Here is a 7,854-nt window from a genome sequence, read left to right on the forward strand (position 1 = left end):
GGGGGCGGGAGCTCGGGGGGAAGTTTTGTCCTGTCCTGGGGGCTGGGGCGGGGGAGCGCAGAGGGAGGGGGCCCCAGGTGGCAGACGTTCGTCGGAAGAACTAACGCCATAACCTTAACCTGCCCACCTGTTGGGAGTCCACGGCCTCTGTGTGCCCACCCTGTGGGTTCTGGGCTGGACGGGGTGGTGCTGGTGAGGGGAGGGGGCCGCAGAACCTCAGTGGGAGAGGGGGCAGGCTCGCTTGGCACTTCCCTTGCCTCTGGCTGGCTAGATGACCCCAGAGCTGCAGAGGGAACTCTGGTCCAAGAGGCAGTGGGGCTGGGCAAGTGGGTCACACTTGGGGTTTCCAGGGGTGTCGAGCATGCGCCTCCTCCCGCGTGCAGGCGGTTAGCCGCGGCAGCAGTCAAAGCGCCGCTTGGCCGGCGGACCGGCTCCTGGGCGGGTGCTCTGGGTCTCGCTGCAGAAACACCATCCGCTTGTCACTCGGTGCAGCTTTCCTGGGAGGTGCTCTGAAATCTTTATTTTGGTTTTCAGGTCCCCATACCTAAGTTTCTGTGCGGAATGGGAACATTCCCAAAGGTAGCTGCAGGCGGGGTAGCTGTCTGCTCCCTCATTACCGGAGAATGAACACTATGTAGTCCCCAGTGAACACGACTTTTAGTTTACAGATTGACCCTTAAGGGTTTGCGGGTTCTTTTGTGTGTTTTGCAACTGAGATAGGCATAGCATGTGAGAAGCAACAAAAAGTCTATGTTCGGACACCAGTTGCATCTTTGTTGCTGTTCAGTGGCTCAGTCGTGTCTGACTCTGTGACTCCGTGGACTGCAGCATGCCAGGCTTCCCTGTCCTTCACCAGCTCCTGGAGTTTGCTCAAATTCATGTCCATGAAGTAGATGATGCCATCCAACCATCTCATCCTCTGTTGCCCCTTTCTTCTTGCCCTCAATCTTTCCAGCATCAGGGTCTTTTCCAGTGAGTCAGCTCCTCACATCAGGTGGCCAGAGTTGTGTATTTACTCAGGTCCTAAGTTTTTGATATCTGGGTCTAGCTAATAAATGAAACGAATAATTATGAAATGTCTTTTAACTTAAAAAACAGCAGTGACTTCCCGTCTTAAGAGCAGATCTCTGTGACTGAGATGATGCCAGGATTGTTTCAGCTCTGCTCATGACTGCAGGGGGACACGTGGTGAATTCAGCAGGAGGGAAAGAAGTGAGGAAAAGTTCTTAGGGAAACATTTTTATTGAAAAAGGTCAGATGGGAGATTTTTTTGGCTAGGGAGGCCACACAGTGGCTGTGGCAACTATTCAACTCCACCCTTGGAATTTGAAATATGAAACAAATGGGCAAATCTGTGTTCCAGTAAAATGTTACTGATGGGCATGGAAATGTACATTTTATATAGCTTGCAGGTGTCACGAAATAGTCTTTAAGTGTGTTCTTCAATCCTTTTAAAATATAGACATCATTCTTAGCTTGCAAGCCTTACAGAAAAGGGCAGAGGGCTGGATTTGGCACCAGGCCATAGCTGCTTGCTGACCTTTGCTTCAGGGAATGTGTGAGATTTTGAGTCGAGGTGCAGAGGAGGCCAGGGCTGACCTTCCTTGACTGGGGAGCCCCCTCTGAGGGCTTTGGAGGGCTTGGGATGCCTTTGCTGAAAATCTCAAATATTCAGTGTTTCTCCTCGTAACCCCACCCCAGCCCCTGGCCAAGAGCTTAGCAAAGATTTATGCTGAAGTTGTTCTCACGAATTCCTTCCCTCGCTCTGGTTCTAGAAAACCGTAGATCCTGCTTCTGTCATGTGCCCCACATGGGACTCTGGAAATGGAAGTTGAGGGGCTTCGGGTTCTAGGAGGCAAGTTCCCCTGACACCCAGGCCAGGGCCTCCGGGCCAACTTGAGCAGTTCATTCACTTTGTTATCACACCCTGCCCCAGCCCTTGGCTTCCTGCTGGCCTCGTGCGTCCTTCGGAAGAGTTTTTCATGCCAGTTTCCTGCCTGAGTATACGAGGTGGGACAGCCTGGAAGGTCCCTCAACCCTGGGCATTTACAAGTCCTTCCACATTCTCTCCTCTTTCTAGAAGCTCTCGGGTAGACCTGTGAACAGAGCCAAAGGGCCAGGGAGGCTGGCATTGCTACTGTCAGTTGGAAGCCAGGGCAGGCGGGTGGGGGGATCCCACACCAGAGGGGGCTGAGGGCATCTGAACCTCAGGAGAACCTCTTCCTCCCCGGAGTAAGAAAACTTCTGACATTGGGCCCTTTTAGGCTGACATAACAGCAACACACTCCAGCCTTCTTGCCTGGAGAATCCCATGGACAGAGGAGCCCGGCGGGCTACAGTCCACTGGGTTGCAAAGAGATGGTCACGACTGAAGTGACTGAGCACACACGCTCTAAGGCAGTGGTTTTTAGACTTCAGCCTGCATCAGGATCACTTGAGCTAGAGCTTATCCTAACAGGTGGCCGGCCCCAGCTCTAACATGTCTATATCAGTGGGTCGGGGCAGGATTCAAGGATTTACAGGTTCCCAGATGCTGCTGCTCCTGCCAGTGCCCAGGACCACACTTTGAGAATCACCACCCTAAGTGACTAAACGACAGCTTTCTTTCCTTGACCCTCGCCCACGTCCCCACGTTACTACTATGCCCCCAGAACGAGACTGTGGCAAGATCGAGTGCAGCCTGGGCCCTGGGCTGTCCTTGATGACCAAACTTGGGACATGTTAGTAGCTAGAATCAGAAACTTAGCTCGCGAAGGGAGCCACTAAGGCTGGCACGGGTTGACCTGAATCACCTATTTATGCAGGTGTTTTGGTTTGTACTTTTACCACATAAGGGAACAAAACTGTCCAGCCCTGAAGAAACTCATATCCTCGGGGGCAGAAGCACAAGCCCATGAACAACATTTTCCCACACCGATTTACAGCTGAGGGGAATAAATTATTATGAGACCAGTGAAAGCAGTCACATACGGTGTCTTGTTAAGGTTGGAGAATTTGCCATCTTCATGATAAATTTTTGCATAGCCCTTCACATCCCCACAAAATGTCCTGAGTGGAATTATTCCAGTTTTGGTTTACTCAGATTTCTGATCAATAATGTTCCCACTGCCCTTTGAGTTACTGAAGGACAGAGACACCTTGGAGGATTGTTCCAGGGGCTGGTTGAACCACCAGGCTTGTTTCCAGGGAGCCGTCTGTTCCGATGAATGGAACCACAGTGCAGGGACTGCCAGCCAGCTCTGTTCCCACTTCTCTGGGCCATGGCTGCTTTTGGGCACAACTCTCCACACATCTCGGCTCCATCCCTGGCAGGAGAGAAAGTAGGCGGGTGTCCCAGGTGAGCCGAGAGGGAAACAAAAACAAGGGTGGACTTGGCACATTCCTCCTTCCTCCATGATGGTGGTGAAAGAAGGAGGCAGTATTATCAGAAGATGAATGCGAACCATTGGCTCATAGCCCTGGGATTGCAACATCAAGAAGCGGGGAATTGCTGGTTTCGGAACTTTGTCCCCTGGTTTCAGAGGCCAGAAATGTATCCCTGAGGAAACAGCGCAGTGGGGTCACCCCTTGGGGTCGATGTAAACAGGGCTGGCAGCCCAGACCCGGTCCAGGTGCAGCTCCTGTCAGCATGCAGGATGGGGATGCAGGACCGTCTCAGCAGGTGGAAGGTGCTACAGCCAAGACAAGGGATGCAACTGTCCACAGACTCTCCTGAGGAAGGAGGAAGTTCTAGTTCTTCCGAGATTGGAGACCAGCCAGCACCTCCCCCTGGACTGCTGTCAGTCTGCATTTCCAAGTCGCCTGCATTTCATGGAGATGTGTGACCCTGAAGCTGTGCCCGTCAGGAAGGTTTGGTTCAAGGACCAGACGTAAGACCAGAAAATTCCCAAACCATAAGAAGACCCATTAAAAGTGCTTGGACTCAGCATTTCAAACTCTCTGCAGGGTTTTCGTGTAAGCTGTATTAGGACATGTCGGGAGGGACGACTGAGATGTTCTTAGAAGAACAAACGTTTTCCTCATTTAGTCCAAACACGTAAGTTCCATGATGTATTCATTCCCTTAGGCTGCTATAACAAAAGTATCACAAACCAGGTTGTTTAAAATGGCAGAAATTTATTGTCTCACATTTCTGGAGGCTAGAAGAAACCCAGGTGTCAGCAGGGCACCCTCTCTGAAGGCCATAGGGGAGGATCTATTCTCTGCCTTTCCTCTTGGCTTCTGGTGTTCTCAGCCAGCCTGGCATGCCTTGGCTGGTGGATACTGCTCTCCCGTCTCTGCTTCCATCATCACATGGCCATTGTCTTCCCTCTGTGTGCACGCGGCTGTCTTCTTATCAGGACACCGGTCGTATGGGATCGGAACCCATCCTACTCCAGGATGACCTTGTCTCAAGTCTTCATGTCAGCAACAACCCCATTTCCAAATAAGATCACCTTCTAAGATTATGGAAAGGACTGTAGTTTTGGGAGAACACTGTTTAACCCTATATGTGGTACTAGAAGCAAACTTCCGTGGTGGCTCAGACAGTAAAGAATCTGCCTGCAATGAGGGGGACGATCCCTGGGTTGTTAAGATCCCCTGGAAAAGGAAATGGCAACCCACTCTAGTATTCTTGCCTGGGAAGTCCCATGGACAGAGGAGCCTGGTGGGCTACAGTCCATAGGATCGCAGAGTCGGACATGACTGAGTGACTAACACTTACTTAAAAACGTAAATGGTACTAGAAAACATTCTCTCTGAAATAAGTGTATTATTTATCAATAACTTTAGTTAGGAAATATTCATAGTGTGCATAGATCGCTCCATTGTGGCCGGCATCCTCAGTTTAGGTGCTGCATTTAGTAACTAGTGTCTTCCCCCAGCAAGACAGATGGGTTTTTCCAGTCATAGCTCTAATCCATCCCAAACTACAGTCTAGTTAATAACAGAACTGGTCTGTAAACACACCCCCGAGTACGTAATAGTAGGTGAATCAGAAATGTTCACAGTGATGTCATAGACATGGGTGATTTACCTCGTTAATTCTAAAAGTAATGTCCACACTCTGTTGATGCTGTGTTCTGGATAAGTGGATAAAGTTTCCAGGCAATCTTTAACTATGAATAGTGTTTAGCTTTTTGTTTATTTATATATATATATATATATTTCTCTCTTCTGTGCGTGTTCATTCTAAAATCATAAGACGGAAGAAAGTAAGTCACCTAACACTTCTGTGGAGAGCTGTTAGGTAATATCTGATAAAATTTAAAATACATGCAATGTTTTATCAGCATTCTACTTCTAGAAATTTCTTACGGATATTCTCATGTATTCTCATGACAGGATGGAGCCATGTTCAACCTAAATATCAACAGAAGGAAAGCATTTGCATTCTGTACCTAGTTTTGCAGCCTAACTTCACACTTACCATGATCAGGAAGCAGTTTTTCTAGTCATGACTTAACATCTTAGAGCAAAAAGTCTTTATGTCTAAAATTGCAGGTCTTTAACTTATTTTTAATCGCTTCCAAAGAAACTCCCCCAAAGACCAGAGGACAGGTTTTAGCGTTTTGTTTTGTTTTAGTTTAGTGACACTTGCATGCATCAGGCATTGTTTTCTCCTGTGAGGATATTCACCGGGTCAGGGCCAACGGTAACGCGCTTGTTTCTCTTGCCTGTTGGGTGCGCGTGACTCGCCGTGGTGGTGGCGTCCAGAGGCCGGGAGCCCCTCCTCTCCCATTCTCTCCTGTTTCCTTTTACAGCAGCTCTGAGGCATGGTCTGTCTTTACCCTGAGAATATATTTGTTTATTCACTGTCAGCTGTCATAGCATTTAGAGTCAGCTTCACTGTTAAGTTCAGAATACAGAGTGTTCCTTTTTTTTTTCCTTTAAAATTTGCCAGCCTCCATTTTATTATTATTATTTTTTTTGGCCACTTGGCATGTGGGATGTTAGTGCCCCAACCAGGGATTGAGCCCGCACCTCCTGTGTTGAAAAGGCAGCATCTTAACAACTGAAACACCAGGGAAATCCCCACAGGGTTTCCTTGTAGAATATAAGAATGTCCAGGTGTAAAAAGCTTTTGCACAGCCAAGGAAACTATAAGCAAGGTGAAAAGACAACCCTCAGAATGGGAGAAAATAATAGCAAATGAAACAACTGACAAAGGATTAATTTCCAAAATATACAAGCAGCTCATACAACTTAATACCAGAAAAACAAACAACACAATCAAAAAGTGGGAAAAAGACCTAAACAGACATTTCTCCAAAGAAGACATACAGATGGCTAACAAACACATGAAAAGATGCTCAACATCACTCATTATTAGAGAAATGCACATCAAAACAACAATGAGCTATCACTGCATACCAGTCAGAATGGTCATCATCAAAAAGTCTACAAACAATAAATGCTGGAGAGGGTGGGAAGAAAAGGGAACCCTCCTGCATTGTTGGTGGGAATGTAAATTGATACAGCCACTATGGAAGACCGTATGGAGATTCCTTACAAAACTAGGAATAAAACCACCATATGACCCAGCAATCCCACTCCTAGGCACATACCCTGAGGAAACCAAAATTGAAAGAGACACATTATCCCATTGTTCATTGCAGAACTATTTACAATAGCTAGACCATGGAAGCAACCTAGATGTCCATGGACAGAAGAATGGATAAGGAAGTTGTGGTGCATATACACAATGGAATATTACTCAGCCATAAAAAGGAACTCATTTGAGTCAGTTCTAATGAGGTGGATGGACCTAGAACCTATTATACAGAGTGAAGTGAGTCAGAAAGAGAAAGATAAATATCATATTCTAACTCATATATACGGAATCTAGAAAAATGGTGCTGAAGAACTTATTTACAGGGCAACAGTGGAGAAACAGACATAGAGAACAGACTTATGGACACGGGGAGAGGGGAGGAGAGGGTGAGATATATGGAGGGAGTAACATGGAAACTTATGTTGCCATACGTAAAATAGCCAATGGGAATTTGCATTATGTCTCAGGGAACTCAAACAGGGGCTCTGTATCAACCTAGAGGGCTGTGATGGAGAGGGAGATGGGAGGGAGGTTCAAGAGGGAGGGGCCATATGTAAACCTGTGGCTGATTCATGTTGAGGTTTGACAGAAAACAGCAAAATTCTGTAAAGCAATTATCCTTCAATAAAAAATTAATTAAAAAAAAAAAAAGAATGTCCAGGTACAGGTACAGGAAATCCCTGGAGAGCAAGGATGGTTTTCGTAACCCCCAGTAAACTCGTCCCCTGAGTCACTGATCAGCCTCCGCCTGAGGCAGAACTTAGGCCCGTCCCTGGAACTTTCTGTTTTGCGTAAGAGCTTACTAGGTACTAACTCTTGGCTGCCCTCTCCCTGCAGTAGAAGAATACACTGTCTCTGAGCACGTCCCGGGGGCTTAGATCTGGGGCGCCCAGAGCTGATTTCTTTCTGAGGGAGAATGGGAATGGCCGTCAGTAATTCAGACCTGTGGTTATGGAAACAAGATGCTGAAAGCTGCAGGTGATTTATAAAACCATCAGAGGCAGCCGTTATGGGCCTCTTATGCCTGTGATTTTAGACAGTTCTTTATAGAAATCTTTTTTTAAAAAAGTATTACTAGGAGGTTGGGCTTCCCCAGTGGCTCAGATGGTAAAGAATCCACTTGCAATGCAGGAGACCTGGGTTCGATCCTCAGTTGGGAAGATCCCCTGGAAGAGGGCATGGCAACCCACTCCAATATTCTTGCCTGGAGAATCCCATGGACAGAGGAGTCTGGTGGGCTACAGTTCATGGGGTCACAGAGTCAGACACAACTGAGGGACCAAGCCCAGGAGTGGGCCTACAAATGCTGTTTGGGGTTT

The 7,854-nt window shown here is 47.5% G+C and overlaps 1 protein-coding gene across 1 annotated transcript in view; it reads left to right on the top strand.

Annotated features, from left to right (window-relative positions):
• Positions 1 to 7,854, top strand: part of SLC15A1 (solute carrier family 15 (oligopeptide transporter), member 1) — a 49,782-nt gene that overhangs the window by 1,484 nt on the left and 40,444 nt on the right. The gene's annotated exons all lie outside the window — the stretch shown is intronic.

The sequence above is a fragment of the Bison bison genome, unplaced genomic scaffold (assembly GCF_000754665.1).
Source record: "Bison bison bison isolate TAMUID 2011002044 unplaced genomic scaffold, Bison_UMD1.0 scf7180017864527, whole genome shotgun sequence".
In the NCBI taxonomy this organism is placed as follows: domain Eukaryota; kingdom Metazoa; phylum Chordata; class Mammalia; order Artiodactyla; family Bovidae; genus Bison; species Bison bison.